This window comes from Brachyistius frenatus, unplaced genomic scaffold, assembly GCF_029030835.1.
Source record: "Brachyistius frenatus isolate BFR_SWC_R1_liver_20210118 unplaced genomic scaffold, ASM2903083v1 Contig_109, whole genome shotgun sequence".
Taxonomy (NCBI): domain Eukaryota; kingdom Metazoa; phylum Chordata; class Actinopteri; family Embiotocidae; genus Brachyistius; species Brachyistius frenatus.
In genome coordinates, this window is record NW_027210708.1 from 1,334,229 (window position 1) to 1,359,700 (window position 25,472).

At 40.3% G+C, this 25,472-nt stretch overlaps 1 protein-coding gene across 4 annotated transcripts in view; it reads left to right on the plus strand.

Moving 5' to 3' along the window:
* Positions 1–25,472, plus strand: part of lrfn1 (leucine rich repeat and fibronectin type III domain containing 1) — a 159,958-nt gene that overhangs the window by 128,214 nt on the left and 6,272 nt on the right. For all 4 annotated transcript variants that reach the window (XM_069712360.1, XM_069712359.1, XM_069712356.1 and 1 more), the window contains one exon: positions 2,676–2,783. The gene's annotated coding sequence lies outside the window, so the exon portion shown is untranslated. The remainder of the gene's footprint in view (positions 1–2,675; positions 2,784–25,472) is intronic.

Sequence of the window (25,472 nt, forward strand, 5' to 3'; positions counted from 1 at the left end):
GAGTGGCTTTGTGCGTCCACATGCTGAGTCATGATGACATTGAGAACGTCCTTTGATAAGTGTGTTAAAGCTGCGGCTGCTTCATTGCTCGTCTTTATCTCGACACTGTGATCTCTGCAGTTAAAGAACGGAGTTCCTAGCTGAAAAATTAAAATGCTTACCAAAAGCTTTACTTCAGTCAGGCAATTTAGAAATAATTAGAGCCTGTAATAAACACACAAAAAAAAACCTCCTGACATGGCTACGGTGGAATTAATTTCCGAACCTGCTGCAGTCCTTCCTAACCTGCTAGTAAGCTTAGCACTCGCCACCACTTCTGTCAATACCTGGGGGATGTAACACAGTCTCCAGTATGAGTGCATACACTCAAATCTATAATTGATTGAAGCTTTAAGGCTTGTTTTCGTCTCCCTGGATGGTCAGCAGAGGCTGATGTAATGACATGCCTGGAGGTTTTTTGCAGAGATTTATTTTGTTGCTTTTGCAGAAAAGATATCTAAGAAGGAAAAAAAATACCCTTTCTTAAGCCAATAGAGAGCTGATTCTGACACTGTCTTCTAAATATATCATTTGTAATGTGTGTCTGAAAAGAATATAAACTGGCAGTTCTGTTATATTCTGCTCTCTAAATAAATGAGTATCGCCCTGGTCTGCATCTTTTGATTGCTGTAGGCAGAGTTTTCCAAGCAAATTTGATATTCATTTGAAAGCTTGCTTCAGATATCTCACATTTGCAGTCTATCAAAATTATATCCTGCATCTGCTATTGCCTTAGCAAGATAATTGTTATATATATTGATGGATAACTGCTTTCACTGCAGGTACATTTATGATTATTTACCATCAAAGTCTGTTGCAGAAAATAGAAATCACATATTAATGTCGCGTTTATTGTCTCTCATGACAATATGTTGACTGTGAAGGTGATTTTCAAGGTAGAGGTTGTTTTGACAAAGAAATGTTTTTCATCCTTCCTGTAACCTGGCTGGCCTGTTGTTGTTTTTTTTGTTGTTGTTCTTGTTGTTTTTTTGATGCCACTCATATCTGGTCGTCCCAATGTGAATGAGTGAGTGAGTGAGTGAGTGAGTGAGTGACAGACTATAACCACCGTGAGGTAGAAAGAGAAGTCTCAGACACCCCTGTTGTCATATTGAGTTTTCTAAGTAACAAAGCTGGCAGCACAGGAGGATGACTGTCTGCCTAACAACTGTCTTTGTCTTGAACAGATAGGAAGGAATCACAGTGATGGATAATGACTTGACGGAGTGTGTCTTTGGGCTAAAGTTTCCTTGTGCTGTCTTTTTTTTTTTTTTAACTTCACATAAAAGCCTGGACAGAAAAGAAAGAGCCGGTCATGTTGTGGCTGTGAGAGGAAAATGGAGCAGGGAAGTGGAGTGTTTGATGCAGTGAAGGGGAGCCATGTTGGAGATAAAGTGAGGCCGGCGTGTCCCGGCGCCAGACTTTACACGCCGGTCCAGGTGATGATTCAGGGTTTGGATATGAAGATAAAACTGAAAAAATTCCCCCGATGAAAGTCTTTTCTCCGCCGTGGGCGGAGCCTGCGTTACCGCCGTGAGTCGAAGCTGCTGGTGCGCTTAGACCATAAAATGATAGACTGTGAAATGTGTGACACCTACACTCCCACTTTGTTTCTCCCCTTCATTTCTTAAACTCTGACATGACAGCCCTGACTGGAATTGGAAGAGGGCTGGAATGACGAATCAAAAAGCAAAAGCTTGCGTCATAAATACTTCATTGGCTGGATGAATAGCTGAAGGTGACAAGTCGAAAGCTCCTTTCCCTGACTACAAATTGATGTACAGTAAAGCTGGAAGAAAAACCTGAGTGGAGAAGTCTGTTTTTTTCATGCATGAAGGCTCTCTGCAGACAAATGCGAGCGATATGGTAATCTCTCTTGGATTGCATGCAGCAGCACTGCAAGCAGAGGTGTGACATGTCACGTAGCTTGTTCTGAATCTTTGGGACAAGTGAGAAACTGAAGGCCTGTGACCTTGTCAGTCACTTTGTTCCAAAAAAAAAAAAAAACACAGCAAAAACTAGAAAGAAGGGTAAGAACTTCCCTCTTAAGTGAATTGCAAACCCTCGGTATCATCCATCTTCATCAGATATGTGCATATAATGGCAATAACCCCATGTTGAAGCGTCCAGTTATTATTTGGGCACATTAATCACCTTATTTGTTTCCCAGTCCCAAAATCTCATCAAGAACGGAAGATTCGCCCGGTCTTTGTTTTGCACAGATAAATTCCAAAGGGCTGTCAAAATATGATAAATTTTTCATTACGCTCCCCTTTACACTTTGTTCTCTCTTTGCTACAATGATGCAGTGAAATATTAATGACAGGACACACATTCATAGCCGTGGTGTCTCCAGCTCTGTTTTTCTGGTGCCTCTCCTGCTGCTTGTGCTTCTTTCCTGTTGTTTCATAATCAGATCAACGTTCATTTTACACCCAAAGCTGCCAAGTGGAAAAAGGAGCAAGCTCAGTCAATGAGATTATAAATGTATGACTGCATCTTGAGTGTGTTGAAGGATGTTGCTTACTTCACTATAATACTGTCGAGAACTCTATAATAAACATCCCAGCTTGTGTTAAAACCGCCTCTTCTAACCTCAGCTTTAAAGTGTCCTAATTATATTTCTCGTCCTCTAGGGGGAGCTTTCCCGTGACGTCAGCGGGAGTCCCCTGCCTCACCTGTGTCTCTCTGACCGCCAGCTGATCAGGATGTGGAACCTCATGGAGACCAGGACTTGATATCTGGTGAGTGTGTCGTGTTTTCCGAGTCACTGCATACAGACTGAGCTTCACCGCTAGCTGGGGCAACTCGAACTGTGCTAAAAAATGTTGTGTAAGCAGTAGTGCATCAGCAGATTGATGATGCAGCGCTATTTAGATCAACGGTGGGAATTTATTACAGAAAATACGGTGAAAACTACAGGTGCACAGCAGAACTGGGTCAATGTTTTCTCTCCGCATTTGTTCTCGGCCTGGGAGGAGTGTATCTGCTCTATTGGCCAGGTACAGTATGTTTAGGTGTACAAGGAATCTGACTCAGGTTTCCAGTGACCTTCAGTGTGCCTACACACCGTGGAGGGAACCTGACACATAGAGACGTATATCTATAGAAAGGCAGGAGCTAAACAAAAATCTAAAAAAAACATTATAGTTTGGCTATTATGTACCAGCAAAGGAGAATGAAAGGCAGATAAGTGGACAACAACATTCAATGTCCACAGGGTTGTAAATAGTGTGCAAGTGTGTGGGAGTGTAATGATTACTGGATGAGTGCTGTATGGCTAATTAGAATTAATAACCCGTTGGTAACTTTGTATACTTGTTGTGGGTGGTTTGAGGACAGTATTATAGAGTCTGCTTCGGTTCATATTTGACAGTAATGGGTTAAATAAACACATTAACTGTAATATATGTCATCTGTAGTAACCCTTCATAAAATCATGCTCAATCTACTTGATAGGAACCTAAAATTTGGTATTAGATGACAGGTATTCTGAAGTGCATTTTAAACTTTTGAGTAGCAGCTGCTGTCTTTCTCAATCCAAGTGTTATTGTTAGTTTCAGACCGCCACAGTTGTCATTTTCCTGTCCAGCGCCCCCTCACTGTTTAGATAGCAAATGTACTTGTACCCATATGTACACCCATGTGTTAGGTCTTACGATTATGGATGGGCCATGATTCATCAAATATTCAACTAGTCATAAAAGTATTTAAAAAAAAATCAATAAGTATATGCGACTATCATGCTTCCTTATTTCCCCTCTTTTTATCAGCGCCTGGTTGTAATGCGTTACACTCCTGTCAGAAAGTGGCGGTAATGCACCTAAAAGCTGTCTGCAGCTGCCATTAAACAAGAAGAATAATAACACGTTACTACCAGGCTGTGAAGCTTTGTCAAGTAAAACGTGGTGGTGTGAGATTAGACACCATGGAGCGAACTGGAGAAACATGCAATAGTCGATTAATAGTCAGTTAGTTGTGAGCGATTATGGAGTTGTATTTTTGCGTTAAATGCTCCTCCCCTCTTACAATGAGGTGCAGTCAGACACTTTGCTGGTGCGTTGCTGTGTTTGGGCAGCGGTAGGCGAATGACTATTAAAAACCTGGTCTGAAGTCAATTGATTTTACTGTTGTTTTAAAGGCTCATTATCAAGATTCGCCTACCCAGGCAGGTGAACAACGCACATACATTCTGATCATTACACAAACAGCAGCACTTAAACATGCAAAAGATTACAAACATGCAATGTGCCCAGAAGCAGATCCGCCTCCACTCCAAAGGAGCATTCTTTCCTCCGCCAAGATGCAAATTTACCTGTCTTTTATTTTGGTCTACTTTATTACATTACACGAGAAAAACACCTTTAATTAGGGCATTTTAAACCATGCGCGGTACTTTGTGCTCAGATAATCTGCACTTAAACTAGTAGGAGTGGATTTGGACACCATGCGCTTTAAACTGTGCATTTAGATTGTTAAAATAGAGCCCTATATCTAGCCTGAAAGGTAAAAACGGATAAAATGTATAACATCTCTTCTACTTCATTATCTTGACATCCCATTATAATGTATATTTACTTTAATAAGAAAAGAAAATGGAAGCTGTAAAACTGAACAAAATAGGATTTGAAAGAGTGAGGAAGAAATACTCTTCTTTGAATCATTACCCTCCTACCTAAACAGAGACTCGAAGGCAAACCCTGCCCACACAGCACCTTGTGTTGAATTGAGTATCTCTACCAAGTATTTGAAATGATGTGACCCACGTGCAGTACCAAAAAGGTTCTATCTGGAGTCGTAGTGTAATCGACTGCATCTCTAACCAATCCATAAAACACTCTTCAAAACGCCACAGTAGTACATAAACCCAGTTTCACGTTTCAATTGTACATCACATAGCATGAAACTATTAATTAAGACTTTGGTCCATGGGAGGATAGAGTTAATGACCTGTGCTCCGTCTTCAGAGAGCAGTCGGCCAAGAGTAATTGTGTGCATGTGAAGTGCAGTCAGTACCTGTATACCCTCAGCATCTGTCTGCTGTACTCGGAGTAGGTTTGCATCCTGAAAATGTCATCGCAATACATCTAGGCACTTTATCTGATGCAGCGTGCTGCCAGTAACTGTACTTCGCTGATGGCGTAGTTTTAGGAAAAGGTCTGGGTAATTCCTCCGGGGGCAGCTCAGTGCGGAGGGAGCTGAAAGGTGAGATTATTTTACCTACCCTTTGACCCTATGTGGTCAGAGCCCCTGTGGTTTCAGCGGTCAGGGGGGAATCACAGTGCTGACAACAAAAGAAATATGATGGTTCTCTACCTACCTACCTACCTACCTACCTACCTACTTGTCCTCCTCTGGTTCAAAGGAAATGGCAGGGCAATGCTAATTAGCCAGCTTGTGTTAGCGAATTGAACATAACTGCTGTTCCCTTCAGTGTCCCTCCTCCCCGCTGGCCGGACACCTAACAAGCAGCGTCTACGGCAGTCATGCACCCTGCATAACTCTGCATATTTTGTGCACCGTGAGACATCCTGTTCTGTTTGTGTCCTAAAAAAAGGAACAAATTCTCCATAGTTACATTAATCCTTTCTGAGATTTGAATTCACCTTTTTTCCAGTCAAATAACAGAAAGTACAGTAATCTTCTGTATCTTCTCTCAGCCGCTCCTCTGAGTGCGGCTTAATCCTGGTTGTCAAGTTTGAGGGTGATAAGAGGCGTAACAACAGGATTCCCATCAGTTCTTCTCTGCTTTTGCAAAAATTGCATTACTCCAATCGGAGAAAATGGTGAAGTCGGTGATGACTGCACTATTTTAATCAGAGATGGAGTGGAGAGAAATGGAGAAGGAGGCCAAGTTATTACCTTCCCATATTCAAATTCCAGTGGCGGCGCTGCACACATGCGCCTCCCCCTCCCTGTCTTGTGGTCTGCATATCTGGTCAAAGTAATCTGAGTCTCTCAGTTAATGTTTCCTGGAATACCAAGTATTCACAGCAGTGACAGGCGGTGTCGATTTGCAGCTCCCGGTGTTCTTGAGGTTTTCCAGCACGGTGCCATGTTAACACATCATCTCAGATTCTTGTTACTGCGGCTGTAATCATGCACAGAAATTAAGCTGTTTACACTTTGTCAGTCGGAGTAACAAGCGCTTTGTGAATATGAAATGGCGTGGCTGCAGCTTTTTTCAAATAACAGTCGAGAAAAATATGGTGAAATGAAACACACCTGCGTGCGAGCAGCAGTCAGATACAATAGACGCGTAGCTCCAGGGGAGTTGTGCTCAGCATCTTGCTTTCGCTCTCTCAGTCAAATATCTTTTTGTTGCTGCAGATGCACTCAGGGTTGGCAAACACATTGAACACTGAGTCACTTAAACATCCTCAGCTGATTCACAATCTATTGATTTTTCCATACAGCATGCTCTTTTGTACTCTTCGTTGTTATGTATGTATACAGTATTGGGGGTGTTGTTTGGGTTCCTCCGGGGCACGTACAGTGTGTCTGTCTCCCTGGGTTGCACAATCAGAGGCATGGTTAGTGACACATGGGGGTGCGACTATATTACATCAGCTTCTTCATCAGTTACAAGCAGTATAACTGAGTTTAAGAATCCATTTACATTAATGACCAAGAATAGCACAGTCTGTGTTTTTGAGGGTAAACAAGTTTTTCTCCCAGAGCAACAACACAAGACAATCCCTGATCTCTGTTGTCATGCAAGTGTAAACCCTGGAGCTCGTTCGTTCAAAATAAAAGGTGCATTAGTGTTGATTTAACTTTTAAGGCAGTGCCTGAACCCATAGAGGCAAGCTCTTAACCTAAAGAGGTTTCTGTAACTACAGGAAAGTTCTGCACTCGCTGTTGTTATTTATGAATTTATCATGTTATCTACTGCTACAGGAATTAGTCAGGAGCAAGCGGCAACAAACAGTGAATTTACCAATTGGTTTGTGAACAGCCGTTATGAAGCCTTGAGTTTGGATTTTGGCCATTAGGCTAGTCCTGGTTTGGAGCAGGAAGTGACCATATTTGGACGAGCTGGGAGAGGAGCGAGCGGTGGCTCTGACTCAATCTGATTGGGAACCCGACGGTTCTACATCCCGCCCACCGATAGCAGAAACCTTACTGCACCACAGGTCTGTCAATCAAACAGACCCCCCCCCCCACCCAAAACGTGGCTTTTGCAGACCTAATATGTCATTTATGATGGAATTATTATCAGATGGACCGCCAGAAAACTAATAAGAAGGAGTGACTTTAGCTAACAAAACCGAGACTACTGATGCAGAAATTTTATTCACTAAGAATTTGATGAGAGAAGTTGAATGAGAGTCTATGGAGCCGACCTCTAGTGGCACTCGATGGTATTGCAGTTTAAGGCACTTCTGCATCAGCCTTATTTTTGAGACCCAGAGGCTACGAACTCTTTTATATACACTCTATGGTAGGGCATCACCAAGACAAACTTTTCTGTCTCCTTCCTGGCAGACATTACTGAGTTATAGAAGGTGGACACAAGTTCAGTAATGTGGACAGAAGCACGCTCAAGAATTAGCAAATCCTACTTAAACACCAAAGTTAAATTGGCTTCCTTGAGGCAAGCCCAAACATATCCCAACTGGTCTAATTATGCTTTGTAGTGTATATTGTGTGAATATTATATAGATGATGTATGTTCTAACAAAGTAGTGGTGCATTCCCTGGAGTTACATTAATTAATAATATTTGGTACTTTTTTTTAAGAGAACCAAAGTTTTTTTTCTCTCCGTTCCAAGATAAAAATAAATGGTCATTGCATATGTCTTTTGTCCAAATAGAATAGTCTGTTAATTCAAAGAGATATTAATAAATATCTACCAAAGCTCAAGGGAAAGGTCCCCAACACCTGCTGTGCTGATAACCACGCAGAAACAAACCTAATGTTCTCCTCTGGCTTCTTTTTCATCTTTGATGTGAACATCTGAGCATCCTTCCTCCAGTTTCCCTTCGCTGTGCGCTGTAAGTGGCTCGTGATATAATGTTGCCAGTATCTGTGTCCATCTGTGCATTGGTCTAAACAAGGCCACGACAGGTTTCCATCCCTTCCTTTTTTGTCGTTTTTCAAATAACAGCGTATGGGAGTGGGCCGCCTGATAGTGGCAGACGAGTAGCTGGTTATGAGCCACAGCTCCTCCATTGTCTACCATGCTGGAGAAAGAGTGGGAGCCCCTAAAGACGCCTGGCAGAGTCTCCGCTTCCATCTGCCTGCAATGCTTCGCCATGGAGCCCAGCTCGCACCACTTGAGAATATACTCGCGTCCAAGCTGTTACTGTAATTTGCATTGGCTCATAGGCAGAGGAGAGTGAGGAGGAGGAGCTGCGCATGAGGCAGGGATGTTGTAAGTGGTCCTGGCAGCACAATGAGCTTGCCTGGGTGTAGTATTATGGACAAGTGGCATGGGTAGAGCTACATTAAAGTGCAATAATGGGATTGAACAGGTTGCCCCGCTTTCTAAGATTATGGTCAGTGTTATTGCATGAGGTAAATTATAGAAATGTCCTGTTGGAAACTGCCTCGGTCACATTCACTATTGATGTTCCGTGCTTTACAGCTGCATTATTCTCAGTTCATTCTCAGTGCTGCGGCTCTAGCAGCATATGAAAACTATCATTCACGATGCATGACACAAATATAATACATGTCACCCTTTATGTATTCCACTAATTACCAAGTCATTTCCCTGCAATTCATTCAGATGAATGATCACACACCAGGAGAAAACCCACGCAAACACTGGGAAAAAATAAATAAAGAAGATGTAAAAAATAAAGAAGACGCAAAGTGTGCAGAAGAAAAGCATCCAGGGCTACGGATCAAACCGTAAGACAAAAACACCCAAGCTACTGCCCTCTCTGCTTCAGATCACACATCAAAGCCTACAATGTGATCGTCACATCTTCCTGGAGAATTTATTGAAATCCAAGGCGGCAGCTTTGTTTACACTTTTTCTTCAACTGAACCGGTGCTTGCATGTTGAATACGGCAGCGGCACCCATTTGGGAGAATGTGTGAAGACTTCTTGTAGGATTAAGAATTAATAAAAGGAAACCAAAAAAGCACTTTAGGCTCGATCCCAGTGAATGTTCTCTGATGGTGTCATGTTTCAGACTTCATTTCTTAATTTTCTTAATAACTTGATAGCTTTTGAACTGCAATTTGGTTCAGCGGCTAATTTATCAAAACTACTAGTTAACAAAAGACAGAAAAAAAGGCAATTTCTGATAACGCCACTTTCATAAAATATATTGTGAGCTAATTATATATGGTACAAGCACAATGACCAGTAATTAACTTTCTGTAACTGGTGGCAAAGTCACAGCATGTGAGGTATTTAATGTGTCCTTTCCCGAGCAATTATTCTGTCCATAGAGCTTCATGGTATATATGCAGGAGGTATATTTCCAAGGGTAAAATAAAGAAAATAAGACTAGTTGAATGGAAACTATGGTGGACTTTGAGATTCAAAAATCATTTTGATTTCCTTTGAGAAGTTTGTAAGCCATCAGCAGCTAATTTTATGTAACAGTGACTTCCCATTATAAGGATAATACATTTGAGAAGGATCCAGCCATGTTAAGTTTGTGCAGAAACAAAACATTAGGTAGGTTAGGTAGTTACTTTATTTATTATAGATAAAAAAAATAATTATGTAGATGATAAGAGAGAGCTAAATGTGTCTGTTCTTCTCAAATAACAGGCCTGACAGGTTTGTGATTAGAGACTCGTCAAGTGTAGTTTGAGCTTGTGTGCGGTCGTTCTAAACATTTCATTCACATAATTACTAATTATGCTCGTATGTCGTGGATTAAATGCACTGCCTTAATTTCCTCCCGAAACATTGTAATTGGAGGCAGAAATGTCGAATATGGATTTAATTTTCTCAGAGAATCACAGACTTCTTAAACGTGTAATGTTTTTAAAGCAGACAGGTTGAACAACCAGGCGAGAAGCTTACAGGTCGTAACTTTATTTGTTTTCTTTCTAACACATTGACATTGTAAACAGTTCATTGTTATTGGATATGTGATGTAAAATTGCTCCCGATGGTGTACCATCGGTGTGTTGTAAGTCGCTTTGGATAAAAGCGTCAGCTAAATGAAATGTAATGTAATGTGATGTGAACCTATTCGTTTAGGCTAATCTTTTCCTCTCGAGTGAATCACGTCATACGCACAAGGGTGACATGATTCACAGACACACCACACAAAGCCAGGTATGTTCATGATTGTGTCTTTTTCCATTAGTTTCGACCTTCCATCCAGACTGGACTTGCAATTTTCTCAAGTGAGCGTTTCCAAAACAGGGAAAAAAAACAAAAAACCTGAAAAGAACACCAGCTTGAAAACGGTATAAAAACCCTGGTCTTCCCTGGATTAATTTTTGAGTTAATGGTGAAAAAGGCTGTGTGGCATGTTGCAGCATACACAGTCTGTGTTCACACCTTTGGATAGTGGAGCACTTAAATGGAAAAAAAAATCACACTGTCACAGCTGACAGACGAGTCTTCATAGAGATTTCAATTTCATACCAAGCGTACCAGTGTATTAACCTTTCCCATACTGAGCCACTGATCCAGCCCGAAGATGTTAAAATAGCCTATTATAGTCCAGTAATATCGGCCTCAGGGATACACACAGAAAACTCCAATGGGTCTCTTTAAATTAAATATAGTTGGCCATGGCCTCTCAGGGCCTGGGGACCCCAAGGCCAGGGAGTCCATGGCCTCAGAGAAATTACTTTTACTATAATTAACCATTTACTTTGCAAAATATAAACTTCACTAAAGTATAAACTGGAATTTAAGGGGCCTCTATGCACTCTTATTGAGGGGCACTAAATCTAAATAGTTTTTTTACTTTAGATATTGCAGATGCCGTTGTGCTCACTTGATATATGCTTGATATTTAAAACAAAACAAATAAGAATAATCAACTTTAGTTGTATAGCACCTTTCATACAAGAAAAGCAGCTCAAAGTGCTTTACAGCAAGAGAATTACATGCAGTGTTTCACATAAAAATAGATATAAAGGAACATTTAAAAATATAGAAAAGAAATGAGATGCATAAGAATAGATAATAAATGCGTTCAATCAAATAACCGCAAATCAGCAAACCCTAAAGCGGATCCGTTTTCTGTGCCACTCGGGAAAAGGCTCAACCGTTGTTGCAGTGGGACTCTGTAGTGGGTTAATCCGGCTCTGAAGTTTGAGGATTACATTTTTTTTTAAATGAGAAAACACCAACGCGTCACCAATTGTTTATGCTGCAGCCACCCCCAAAACAAAAGTAAAACAACATCAGTGCCAATGCAAATCCAGTAATTACACTTTATAAAAACAACTGGTGCGTAGAATTCAGATGGATGTTGTTTTGTTTTTTTTTTCCATGGAGTTGCAGCAAACGAAGTGACCGGTCGGTGATGAAGTGCAGCAAGTGTTCACTTTAATTCATTCTCTTGGGCCGAAGCCGTGTATATCAACACCTCGTGTGAGTTTACTGCCACTCTGTATGCATGTATTGACATTACAAGGTGCTTTATTTGACACAGAAATAGGATTAAGTGAAGCCCTCAAAATATGTTTGACAAAAGTTCTGCCTAATCCTCTGCTCTGCGCGGGCTTTCTTATGAAGTGTGTCAAATTGAAGCTGTGCAGTCCAATATTTGTGTACGCTGCGTGAATCACATGCAGTCAGAGCCGCCTCCCTCTGAGGTAGCAGCACACACTCGCTAGCATTACAGCCTTCGGCGATTTTGGGTCACTGTCTTCTGTATCAATTACAGCGGTATGAATTTTCCATTATTGCGTCCAGTTATTTCAGAAGATTTATTCATGTGGATCCTGTTGGCAATAAATCTCAATCGCTGCTGTTAATTAAATGATACTTTGGTCAGAGAGGAGAAGGTACACATTGGATATTAACTTTGTATTTGACTTACAAAATGATGAATGAGGTCACATCATGTCTCTACGGTCCAGTTGAGGAGCAACGAAATGCTTCAAGTTAACAAGACTTGCTAACAGCTCTGCAGGGCTGCATGCACAGCGCTATCCTGAGGTAAATGCTGCTGTTACCATGCTAGTATGCAGCAACAAAGCTAAGTGACTGATATTACCAGGTTTTTTTCAAATTAGTTTCACGTGTGTTCCTGCTAATTAGCACAAAACACCCAGTGTGGACAGGTTTGAAAAGACGTGCTGCCTTCTCTGTAGCGCATCATTTTCAACTTATTGTTCATTTATATTTTGCATATTGACCCAATAATAGCACTGCAGTAAAATCCAAAGGATCACCAAATTTATTATGATTAAAACCACACATTTAATAACCATTGTTCTTGGTAATCAGAGGAAAAGCCCGTAGATCATTAAGATGAACAGGGTATGCTTTATTTGAACAATTTAGGCTCATGGGGTAAAGCGCATGTCCAAATCTACTTTAAGTAATTCAACAGCAGATAATCTGAGCTCAAAATACGGCGCCCCGTTCCAGGAGTTGTACTATTGTCACAGGTGTGTTTTGGGTGTAACGTCAAATAATCCAATTAAAAGCCAGGTGTGCTTTTATCTTGGCGGATTGCTATTATAACGCCAAGTTTTGCCAAGTTGTAGAAAAGAACATTTCTCTCCAGAACAATCAGATCTGCTGGTGTGCAGATAGATATTTACAAAAATAATATCTCACCTTGTTTGATTTTTCAATCTAATGCAAGTTTGTGCGCTGCTGCATGTCCCTGTATGAGAAACAAGCAGCAACACGCACGGTGCCGCTGACATTCATTAAATCCAGATTTAGTTACGTTCAGCTGCCTCAATATCGGAACACATCAACAAAGCGCCTGAACACACCTAATTTTAAGACCAATGGGTCTTAAAATAGGTGCGAGTACATTTCCTATTTTAAACAACGTGGGCGCTGGATAGGAAAATGGCAGCGGCGTCGGTGTGAAACTGACGATTTCACCGGCTTTGTCCTTAATGACAAAATCATTTTCCATGCAGTGACAGTGACATATGTTTTTGTGTTTGAAGAAAATCCAAGTATTGGCTGCTGTAACTGTTGTAGTTGATTTAAAGGGATTCATTGGGATTCTATTGTTTGCTGATAATGACTTTGATTAATGTTCAGGAGTTGTTCCTTTAATTAAGAACAAGTTGGTCAGTGATCCAGCTTCAGTATATGACACAGCTCATATTGATGGTAGACTCGTGCATGGTTGTCTCGATGTAAAATGAATACCGGGAAAGGTTGTAAGTTCAGCCAATTGATACATCGTCTATCTGGAGCTCTTTGCTTGAGTCTGCCATGGCAGTGAGGCACAAAACAGGCATGCATAATACCTTGCAAGGGTACATACAGAGAAGGATCAATGCAGCAGGGTAGCCTTGGGAGGAGGATTTGAGACCAAGTGTGGATTCCTTAGCATTACTGCAGCAGAATGTGGCACCATAAGACACCAATTCAAAGGCTCTATTCAGCTCACACAATGCGACGAGGGCATGCTAAGGAACAAGAGGAGAGAAATATAATCATGCAGCAAGTCAGTGGGTGAAATGACAAAGTGTAGAGGACAAACAAGCATGCATCAGTGAGAAAAATTCCAAAACTGTTACCACATGCTGCAACTACTTACAGAAAGAGACAATGGGGCTGCTGCAGCATTTGTGACCACCAATTCTTGTCACCGACCTTTGTTGGATTTTAAAATAAATAAGCCTGGAAATTGAAATCCCATCAGATGGATGTCAGTCACAGTCACTGTCTGTCCTCTTTTTGTTTGCTTGCAGCTTCTGCTTTTGACACCGATTGTTTTTCTGTGCCCTGTTCATTTTTTTGGACAAATATGTCAGCATCGCTTCAGCAATCTCTTGGAAGGTGTCAGAGAAAATGCTTCACGGAGAAACAAATAACAGCCACAGTGTGTATTGTCGAGCTGTTTGTTGATGTCCCAGCATGCTACTTCCTTAAAATGGCTCTAAAAAAAGAACATCTAGGCTGAGTTTAGACTTATATTTTAGAGCTAATGATTCACTGTTCTGAGGTCAGTAAAGCAAAAGTGTATTGGTGGTTTCTACTCTGACATTAGCAGGTTGTTTATGTCATTTAGTGGAAGAAAATGGTTAGTGCTTAAAGGTGCAATTTAAAAACATCCCCATAGTACCCCGGTGTGCGTTCAGGGTCGGTAGTGTGTCACTGTAGTGTCCAGTCTGTCCTCAGTTTGGCTTTTAAGGTTTCTTCAGTTTGGTCTAATTTAGCATGTTGTCGATCCATCATTAATTAGTTAGTAGCGGACGTTTTCAAATAAAATTGATAATTGTAAAGTTAGTATGTATCGACCCAGTAGTGGATCGGCTACAAATATGACGATCGGTTATGTCCACAGTTTACATTAGAGCTTGCATGTCTTTGTTTTTTTTAGCAAGCACGTCCACAACAAAAGCAAGTTTTTTTTTTGGCATCGTTTGTGCAGTCATTAATTTGTGCATTAAAGCTCCATTTTTAAATTGTCCAAACAAGGTCTGCTCTCCGCATTTGTTTGTGTGCTACATACTTGCTTTAGTTCGGTAGACAGTGAGGTGACAAGCTAACTGAGCGACTCACTCACGGCTATTCTGGACCGCTCTGCACCCCGCATCAACAAACAGCCCGCTAAATATACGAACACTGTCAGTAACGTTGTACAATTAGTTACCTTCTATCATTTACTCTCCGACGGTGGAAAACAACACCGACGGTAACTCCTGTTCAACTTCTGTTTTTCAAAGAATTTCAGCCGTCCTTGTGTTTACCGATCCATTTATCGTAACAACTTCATCTTCGTGTCGTGGACTGAGGGCAGACTGGACGCTACGGTGACTCACTAACGCTTGTTCAGGCTTGGGGTGGTATTACTAGATAAAATGGGACGGAGCTAGCGGGTTGGCATGCTGACTTGAGTAGATTCGTCTGCAACACATTACGTAAACATCTTTGACATGATGTCAAAACAGCTAATTATTCACATTCTGATAATAATTTTAGTTATTTTTTTTCAATGCTTCTAACAAAAAAATTCCATATTGCACCTTTGATTTTGGGCTACTTGTACTTTAGTTTACTTTTTTTTTTTAATTGTATGCTGTTTTATACTCTACAAGACACCCACTATAGCACAGAGTGAAATATTGTATTTTTTTCCATCGCTGCAATTTTTTAGGAGCTATAGTTACTTCTTACATTGCATGGTTTTGATGTTATTTAATCGTAATTTTCATATTCAATCACTGCTACTTCTGCTAAATAGACATATTTTGATACCTTTTCCTGTGCTGCTATCATTAAACATGAAACAGTTAATCTTTACCACAACTGCTGCAGTTCTCTGTTGAAAGTGTGAACTTCAAAAAGGCTCTCTTCCTCTGTAGGTGTGAAATTCAGATAAAACCTCTCAGCAGATCTAAATTAGGCAACTGACCATGGTAAATCAAAGGGCGGTGCATTGTCCTGTGTTTTCTAAAATGATGAGAGCTAACAGATGGGATTCAGTCAGAGAAGGGTTTTTTTCTCAGCAATTTGTGCATAAAGTGGTTCGGTTGAAACAACACCCTGCGCAATAATCCCATCTTGCATCATGTGGTCCTTGTGATCAGCGATAGTATTTCAGAGAAGAATACGGTGGAGATAGACTAATCAGCATTGTGTGCAGAGACGTGCCACCTATGTGGGCTGTGAGACTTTTAAAAGCAAGAAACAATCACTTCACATGGAAAAGCGTTCATATGTCATTAGTGTAAATCAAGATAATTTCTCCTCTGATTATTTAAGTTGTCTAACATTTTTAGGGAGCGTTACATAGTAGGATTATTTGTAAAGATTGTCTGATGTAAAGAAATGCTTAAAGAAATGGAGGAAAGAGTATGATGCAGGACTAATATGATTTATTCATATTTCAAAATCAGTTATTTCGATCATGTATTTAATTAGGCAAAATGGCAAAAATTCTCCAGCCCGTCACAGGTGAATATTGTCTGGATACTAAATTGGACTAGCTTTAAAATGTTTGCTGTTGCTTCGACAAAGCAGATAAAAGATAAATAAAATGGATGCCAACTTAGATCTCTGGGATATTGGCACTTTTCACCAACTCATAAACCCCGATTTGGGAGATTTTCCTCTGTGAGATGACACCATTTATTGCAGTTAATTACAAGTACCTCCTTCAATCCATTCCCTTTTTGTATGTAAATAAATGTTGCCTGTCATTTAGCAGGCAATACTCAAGAGTACACACATGCTGTCAGAAATATTGATTGACTAAACCGCCATAACTCGCGGAATGTGATGTTATTTTACCTTAAACAGTTTTGGTTAAAAGCATATTTGAATTTCAGTAATTTGTATTTGTAGAAAGAGCTATAGGGGGTTGATTATATCTGTAAGGGGAAGAATTCAAATTACAATGAACAGTAGCAGGTAAAAGATGACAATCATTCACCCCATTGTTCAATCAGTAGGTGCACGACGGTCGTTGTGCAATGTCGATACAACCCTAATGTTCTCTGTCTGGTTTAGCAAAGCTCTTACAATTAAAGTTTATGGAGCTGTAGTGGTTTGTGCTTCTTACCTCTTCTTCATTGAAAGTTTTAAATGGGATGTAATTGAATAGACTGTCTTTGCATGCAGACATAATTATAATATGTAAATGCCACTCCTGTTTGCGACAACACCTTCCACCCCCGCCCCCTGATGAGATGTGACCAGAAATCCTCGGGACCGAGCAGCTTCGGTTTAGCCATCCAGTAGTGGAAACAGAACTGACTCCGATGAACCCAGCTGTCAATAATTGTGCCTGCATCCTGACAAGAGTCACACAAGGGCAGCTAGCAGTTCACTGCCGGCACCGTCTAATTGGCATTTACCGTTTCCTGACAAAGTCATGTCCAGAAGATGTCCTTACGATCTACCGCCTCTGGGCACATGTTTGTCTCAGCTAGGGACGCACTATATCCGTTGGTATATATGCACTTCAATGTCACATTTATTGTCATGTGCCGTAATTACTATACAGGGCTGCCACTAACAGACTATTTTTTTATTATTAATTCAACTGCAGATTATTTTCCTCTGTAATTAATTTTCTTTTGGTTTATGAAATGTCATAAAATCGGGAACAATGTCTGCCATAAGTGTCCAGAAAACTGGAATGATTAATTCAGTTATCAATTTTCTGCAAATTTTTATATTTTTTCGGTTTATAAAAAGTGGGAAAATTGTGAAAAACGTAATGTGACGTCTTCGAATTGCTTGTTCTTTTGTCCAACAGCCAGATTGGTAATAGCACATTCCTGTCCAGTTTAATGATGGTAGTAAAAATGCCTTTACATTATTGTCACAGTGGGCAATAATTAAAGGGACAATACTTTGTGTGTCATCGCCTTGTGACCGTTTTATGATGTATGAGATAGTGTGAGTTACTAAAGCCCTTTCTTCTTCCCACTTATTAAATTATGACAATATCCTGGAGAGATTGTGGATGCCCTAATTAAAATCTCCAACAATATTATCGTGGACTTGCACCATGTAGGTGGACGTGAGCAGCTGAAATTCAAACTGTTCTTATGGCTGTTAAAGTGAAGATTGACAGCGCAGTTTATGGATTTCACGACTTTTCTCAAAGTTGTGAAGATGCGAAGATGTGAAGATGGCGTGTTAGGAATGTAGCAGCAGAGAGGAAAACTTTTTTCAGACGACATCTCTTGGCTTTCATTTGGACTCATTGATAATGACACTATGATTTCTTATATGTTTTAACAGATTTATATTGTGAATGTGTGACCCATTAAGAGCATTTTTTGCTTTAACTGATACACACACCCTCGTATTTGTTGGAGGCAGGAAACCACGTGGCACATGCAGCGTTATTTTATTCTTTTCTTTGTTTTGTCCTCTTCAGCAGTTGCTGTTTTTTCTCAAGATGTTCAGCGGTGTTTGTCTGTTTGTTAATGTGTAATTACATGCATGTGAAGCCATGCAGTTGTGTTTTTGCATGTATTCTCCTGTGTTTGTGTGTGGGTGGGTGGCAGTGTGTTGTAATGTATTCACATGTACATGCCTGGTGCAGGTTTGTGATTAGTGCATTTATTTATGGTTAGCAAAAGGTAACATTTAATAATGTGTTCGGGATCCCTCAATTAAACTGCTCGGTGACACCCTTTGCATTGGGTTTCCCTAACTTGTTCCGGATCAGCCACTCAAATGTAAAACATGATGCACGACCTTTTTTTTTTTTTTTTAACCAAAAGTTGCAGCAGACTTGTTGCTTTCATTTCACGTTGTTATTTTTTATTATGTATGATGGGATTTTTGTTACCGCAATATAAGGGTTCTATTGAATTGGTGCTGAAGTATTGGTTCTCGTGACATCCCTACTGCAATCGATAGTCCAAAACTAACTTATATTTACAATATGACAAAGACTGTAGCAACTATAACCATTAAAGAAGCCGTTAAGAGGCTGAGTTAAGCTTATGCCTGTGACACGCTTCAACAAAATACATCCTGAAGAGTTTTATTAATTAACACAAAAATACTAACAGTTACTGAAAATTAAACAAAACGTATCCATGGTAATACAAAATAGCGATGACGGTCAACAGATAATACTTTTTTACTGTCTCAGTGCCGCCATGCATTGAGCAGGTAAAAGAAAAGGTGAAACACCGAGTCACAGCAGGTGTGCAGCCCGACAAACAAACACAAATTAAACATACACATTTTGGCTCCTGAAGACAAAAGCACACCTCATAGTTAAACAATTAAATGATTGTGAATTTTTTTCTGTCAGGTAATCCTGATTTATTGATAAACTGGGTAATCTTTTCAACTCTAGTTGCCATCAGGTTTGGTGCGGTGTCATTGGCAAGACGATTGTCAGCACACAACCAACGTGCAGTAGAAAAATCTACAACCATTACGCAGGATAGACAGAGCAACCGTGTGAATCAGCATCAAGAGGCAGAAACTCCCACAAAGTTAGTTAGAGGATCCGAGCCAACAATATGGAGCATCCCCACCAAGAGAAGGGCTGAAAAAAGATTACTTCCAGCCAATAGTGCCTCTGAAGAAGTCTGTACTTTGAGCAGATTTCTATATGTTAAAATGTGCTCTCACAGAAATGCATAGCATACCAGGAACTAACTGCCAAAACACTGTATAAGAATTTGATAATAGAAAATGAAAACCTTGCCTCACTAACTGAAGGGGGTATCTGACCTCCTGACGCAAGAACAACTTCCTTCCCCATGTGACTGATGTCACGGTTGGCAATACCACAAGTTGCAAACAAGTCCCGCCTGCTGCCGCCGTGAACACTGCAGTTTGTTATCTCACTCACCCTCCAGCTTTTTAAATTCATGATTTTCTTTCCACCCACTACAAAACACCTCAAATACATATGAGTCATCTCTGATTAGTTTCCATGGAAGGAGCTACTTAGCTTTATAGATGCAGTCCTGCATTTTCTATAATAATTCTGATGTGTATTTTAACCAGTGTTATTGAGACAAAATTTGATTTAAAAGAAAGAACCTAATTAAAACACAACCGGAGGACTTTTTATTGACAGATAGTTTTATGAGGAAATGAAGTAATGATTTTTAGAATTCGTTTGACTTATACAATGCTTCAATTCTCACTAGTTTAATTTAAAAAAAAATATTTAGTTTGGATATTTCGTCAAACGAGTGTCATCATTTCAGTGTTTATTTTTCACCATTGGCTGGATTTGTATTCATATTTCATATTTCTGCTGCTCAGATAGTTCGTTGTTATTTTCTGCAGGTCTACAAGTTTTTATGCCTCTCAGACATACTTTATAAATATGCAGTTATTGTAAATATTTGTATGAGTTCATAGGTATCGATGTACGCGCGAGTGATTTCCTCATTTTATTTCAATAGATTAAATAAATGAAATCAACCTGAATATGGCCCAATGTGAATGCAAACTAATTCAAACTCTATACATCCATCACAGTAATCCCTTGTTTAAGTTTGTACTCCGGCATGACTTGACACAAAAACAAACCTAAACTCCAGTTCACCCTGTGCTTTCGCCTGCTCGCCGCATATCCATTCGGTGGCACTGATATTAAGCAACATACTAAAGATAGAAATGTCAGGCGGAGCTGTCCTTTTCTTTTAATTTCCTCGGCCATTCATACACCTGGTCACATCCTGTCTTACCTTCTCAGGAGCTATTAAGAGTGAAGGCGTGCTTTTTCGGGCAGCTCAATATCATCTTAATGTAATTCAAAGACCTACATTCTGTTGCCGTGGCAACAAAGTTCCCCCACACACCCACCACCCACCTCCTCCCCGAGATGGTGAAAGATCAATAGAGTATCCTCGACGGTGTGGCAGGAAATGCTCTGGCACAGATGGTCCTCTGAGAAACCACAGGCTTTGTGGCCTAGTTAGCATCTGAATACTAACACTATCAGGCAAGGTCACTCTTATATTAAAATTTAACAAACCAGTGCAAGCAGCTCTCATAAAGGAATCTGTTTTATGGGAAGTACTTCGGCCTGCTCTATAGTTTTGAGTCTTTAGAAATGTAGAGAATTGATTTAGACAACAATAAACGAGCGTTGCTAAATAAATAAATCCTCTGTGGGGGGCTCAGAAATGTTCCCGCTCAGTATACCACCTAGTGTGAGTTTTTTCCTCAAAAAAGGGGTTTAACCTCAGTATAAATGTGTCTGATCACAGAAAATAACCACGTATGCATTTTGTATTTTGGTGGCTCTGTCTTGGATTTGGAAGTCTTAGCTTTGCCTGCAGAGTTTGTCAAAACAAAAGTCTTGGTTTAGTATCATACTTCAATACAGTCTAATGCTACAGTGACCAGGTGTGTAACATAGAAGTAATACTGTCTGTGTTGAGTACATTTTATCAGCCGTCTTGGAGAAACTATCCCACTGGTTCAGTGCTTCGAGCTGTTCTGCGTCGATCAGATAATGACATCATACAAACCCAGATCTTAATGAGTACTCTGATTGGACAGCAGTATTCCATAGTTACCGAGGTGCCTTGTTGTCTGTCAGACAGTAGTCTGTGTGTGTGTGTGTGTGTGTGTGTGTGTGTGTGTGTGTGTGTGTGTGTGTGTGTGTGTGTGTGTGTGTGTGTGTGTGTGTGTGTGTGTGTGTGTGTGTGTGTGTGTGTGTGTGTGTAATCCAAGTGCAACGGCAGTTGATGTAAAATGACAGCAGTCCACCAGCAGTTCTTACTTCTCTCACTTTTTTTAAACATAACAACTCTCATCAAATCAAGTTCAGTTAGTTTAAGGTGAGTAAAAAAAAAAAGAGTGTTTGTCCAAGCATATAAATAGAGTAAAGCTTGAGAAATGGAGGAAGAGCACTTAGCTTATGCAGATACATCTGTATTTGTGTTTTTTTGTAAGGGAATTTGACGTGGCATTTAAGATATTCCGAGAATTTTACCACAGGCATTTTTAAATTTAATTTAATTTCTGGCTTCTGGTAGTGTGAGCATTAGATGATTTTGCTTTTGGGCACAAAGGGGAACAAAATCAGTGGTGTTAAGGATGTCAGCACCACCTCAACATGGTGGAAAATAGATAAAGGGGCTCTAAAATTAGTCATGACAAATTGGATAAGGCTTCACAAATTGTGAAAAACAGACACCATTTGTATTTCAAATCTACAGCCAGCTTTACCAGAGCAAATTAAAATAATTGTGCTGGACCTCTAAAAAGCAGGCAGTGCTGTTAATTGACCCACTGAATCTGGCAGGGAAGAGAAGTGTCACCCTGTGGGGTTGAGTGGACTGGTACACTCTTAGAAATACAGGTACTAGTTTGAACCATAGTGGGTTCCTTAGCTTGTCCCCATAGGAGATCCCTTTCTTGTCCCTGGTAGAACCCACTAGAGAGGGCATATTTGTAACCCTTTCAGAGGGTTCTACCTAGAACTGTCTGGTAAAGGTTCCACCCAGAACCCCTAATGAGAGGTTCTACAGAGAACACTTCTATGTATTCTATATAATGGACCTAAAAGAACACTCTCTGGGGGTGCAATCTACAACCTTTCCTTAATTCTAAGGGTGCTAACAAGATTTGACCAAGTGGGTTCTACATTAAAAACCTTTTTATATTCCATGGGTTTCACTTAGAACCAAACAAGGAAGTTCAAACTAGAACTATTTTATATTCCAAGGATTTTCCCTAGAACCAACCTAGGGTGTTCTACTTAGGTCCCTGTTATACTTCTAGGGTTTCTGCTACAAATCACCCAGAGGGTTTTACCTTGAACCCGTTTATACTCCAAGGGTTTCACCTTGAACCAACCAAGGGGGGGTCTACCTAGAACCCTTTTATATTACAAGGGTTTCACCTTGAACCAACCTATAGGGATCTACCTAGAACACTTATAGTCCAAGGATTCTACCTAAAACCAATTTGGTCTTCTCTCAAGAGCCCTTTTGTATTCCAAGGATTACACCTAGAACCAACCTGGGGGGAGTTCTACCTAGAACCCTTTTATATTACAAGGGTTTCTGCTCCAACCTAACTAGGGGTTCTACTCCAAGAGTTTCCTCTCAAACTGATACACAGGGGGCTCCAAAAATAACTTTTTATAAGGATTTTGCCTATACCTTCTTGTCTTTTGAGGGTTCTCGAAAGGCCCTATTTTACAGATGTGGCAAAAATGATTGAATCCCATATATTGTATATTGTGTTTGTCCATTGTTTTACTAATGTTGTACTAATGTAAATTATCAATTTACATTGAGAAAATTCTTACCTAAAAATCTCAGAACAACCATGAACAAGTAGGGGAAAACTCTTTGAGAACAAGCCAACAGAACAGGAGGGCCTGTGTAGGTCCTGAGGAAAAAAGGTCAATAGTAAGCAGAGGACCAGTGAAATCTGCAAAATGACAGGACACAAGCCAGGCACATCAGGCTGTCCTGAGCAGGAGAATTCATGTAATCTCCTACAATGGTGACATAGCAGAAAGGGTAGAGAAAAACAAGATGGTAAGCAGCATCATGTCAATGTCCCCTTACTACACCAGATGAATCATAAGCCATCTACAAACAACAAAGTAATGCGGGCACCAAGGAAAGCAGTAGGTGTATGGGCACGAAATAGTGGTGACAGTGTAAAAGAGTGAATAAGCCTGACCTCCAACGCCCATACTGAGAGCCTCCACTCTCACACAATCGGGTAAAACTGAAGGACTTCCACAAGGTTTTCACTTTTTTAAAGTAAATTCATATTTGATACCTTTCAGTAAAAATACATTCCTGTCATGTGAGATGCACAAAAAAAAACTTTGCTTACTGAATCTGTGATAATGAACTACTAGGGACTGGACAGCAACATACATTTCAGGAATAATTCTTATTACTATCTAGGAAATCCAGCTTCTGGTATCGATTCTTACATGGATAGACATGTAATCACACCTCTATACGGTTGGTCACACATTGAGTTAACAGAGGGAAGGGGTGTGAACAAACTAATAAGCAGAGTTCGCCAAATTACAACACCACAGTAATTACTATTGATATGTCAGAGAGGAAGAGGTGGCAGAGCAGGCAATATCTATATCTATAAAATCTGTATGTCAACCAGCTCTTCGCTCCCATCCCCCACACACCAAACCCCATCCTCTGGGAGGCTGAGCTCAATTCCCAGCTCTAACACCCCTCACCACTGTTGCCCTCCAGTTCACCCCAAAAATCCCCCCATCCATGACGAATTGTGTTAGTTGTAGTTACAGTGGTTGAAACAAAACTAACATGGTGGCTTAGCAGTTATATCAATCATCATAGCAGTGCTAGTCTCATTATCTAAAATCACCATATTCTTTGCCACCCTTTATAAAAGCACCCAGTAAGTGCTGTACATCATGTACTTTTGTCTCCATGGTTTCCCCACAGCCTACGACACACACACACACACACACACACACACACACACACACACACACACACACACACACACACACACACACACACACACACACACACACACACACACACACACACACACACACACACACAATGTATTTCATCTTGCAGTGACTAATCAATTAACAAATTAGTTTCTGGTCTGTTCAGTGCTCAATTAGCTGTTATGTTGCAAATAGCAACAGCATAACTCTCTCTAGTGTGTCAGGTGCAGATAAGTAGATACTGAGTCATGGGTTTGAGTCACAGCCAATTTAATGTGTCTTAATTTGCCTTTTTTGAAGTGTTCCAAAACTGCTTTCATTATTTGAAAATTAATTTTATTTATTTCCATTACTTTGCTTTATTCCCAAAAGTTAAGAAGGAAGAAGGCATGCTGGGAAATGCCAACCTGTTTGTCCAATGACCTTGACATGAGTTTACATGCGTAAACATTTGAAGATTTATTAATTAAAATTGAGCATTTCTTAGCACCATGCTTTCCACAATCTTTGAAGAGCTCTTTATTCCAAAAAGGGTTCTTTGAAAGAAATTAGATGAGAAACCTTCAGTCGAACAAAGAACCCTTTGAAAATACATCCTTTCTTCAGAAGTAAATGGTAGAACCTCAGCCTGTCAGGTACCTTCCAATACCATCATTTCTGAAAGTGTAGGCTGCAGAAACCTATGTGTCAGTCAATTTTCATGCTTTTACTTAATCAGCATTAGAAGGCTCTCTCATCAACAGTGCAGCTTCAGGCATGAACAGTCAAGATGGACGCCAAAGAGGGTAAAACCACTGGCAATATGACCGGCACATCGCTGTTTGTGTTCCACTGGGTTCTCTTATGGTTATCACAGCCAAAGATCACTTTTTACTCCTGTCACCACAGGCGTGTTCTCTCAGAGTGAAATCAATACCTCTAAATGGGAATCAGAGAATTAGAGCATCCTCTAAAACCGGAGAATCACCCAATATTTCCTCCATCGAGCGCACTGGAAAACAAGCTGTATTTACTCTGTTTTTAACCTTTGCTTTTTCTTGCAGGGATTTACATGACAGGTTTCTGTCTAATTTTGCAGTACATCTCAGAAGCGTAGGGGAGAGCAGAGAGCAAGAAAAGGTTATGAAAGTCCTTGAGCACTTTTGACAAGTGCCCTTTTCTACCTTTAATTTTCCACCCTGATGTGAAATTCAGAGCAACGAAAACACTTGGGACTTGTTATTTGACAGAAATGTACATGGCATGCTTACCAAATACAGGAAAACTGCCCTGTGATCATTCAAGAAATTATATGGTCCAGTGGTGATGCTGCCTGGTGGCTCAGAAAGACATTCAGTCATTTCCATTAAAAGACTACAGAGACACGGGCTTCCGACAGCGTTGCCACAGCCTTTCATCATCCCAGGTGCCATTATTTCAGCAAAGCTCCATTT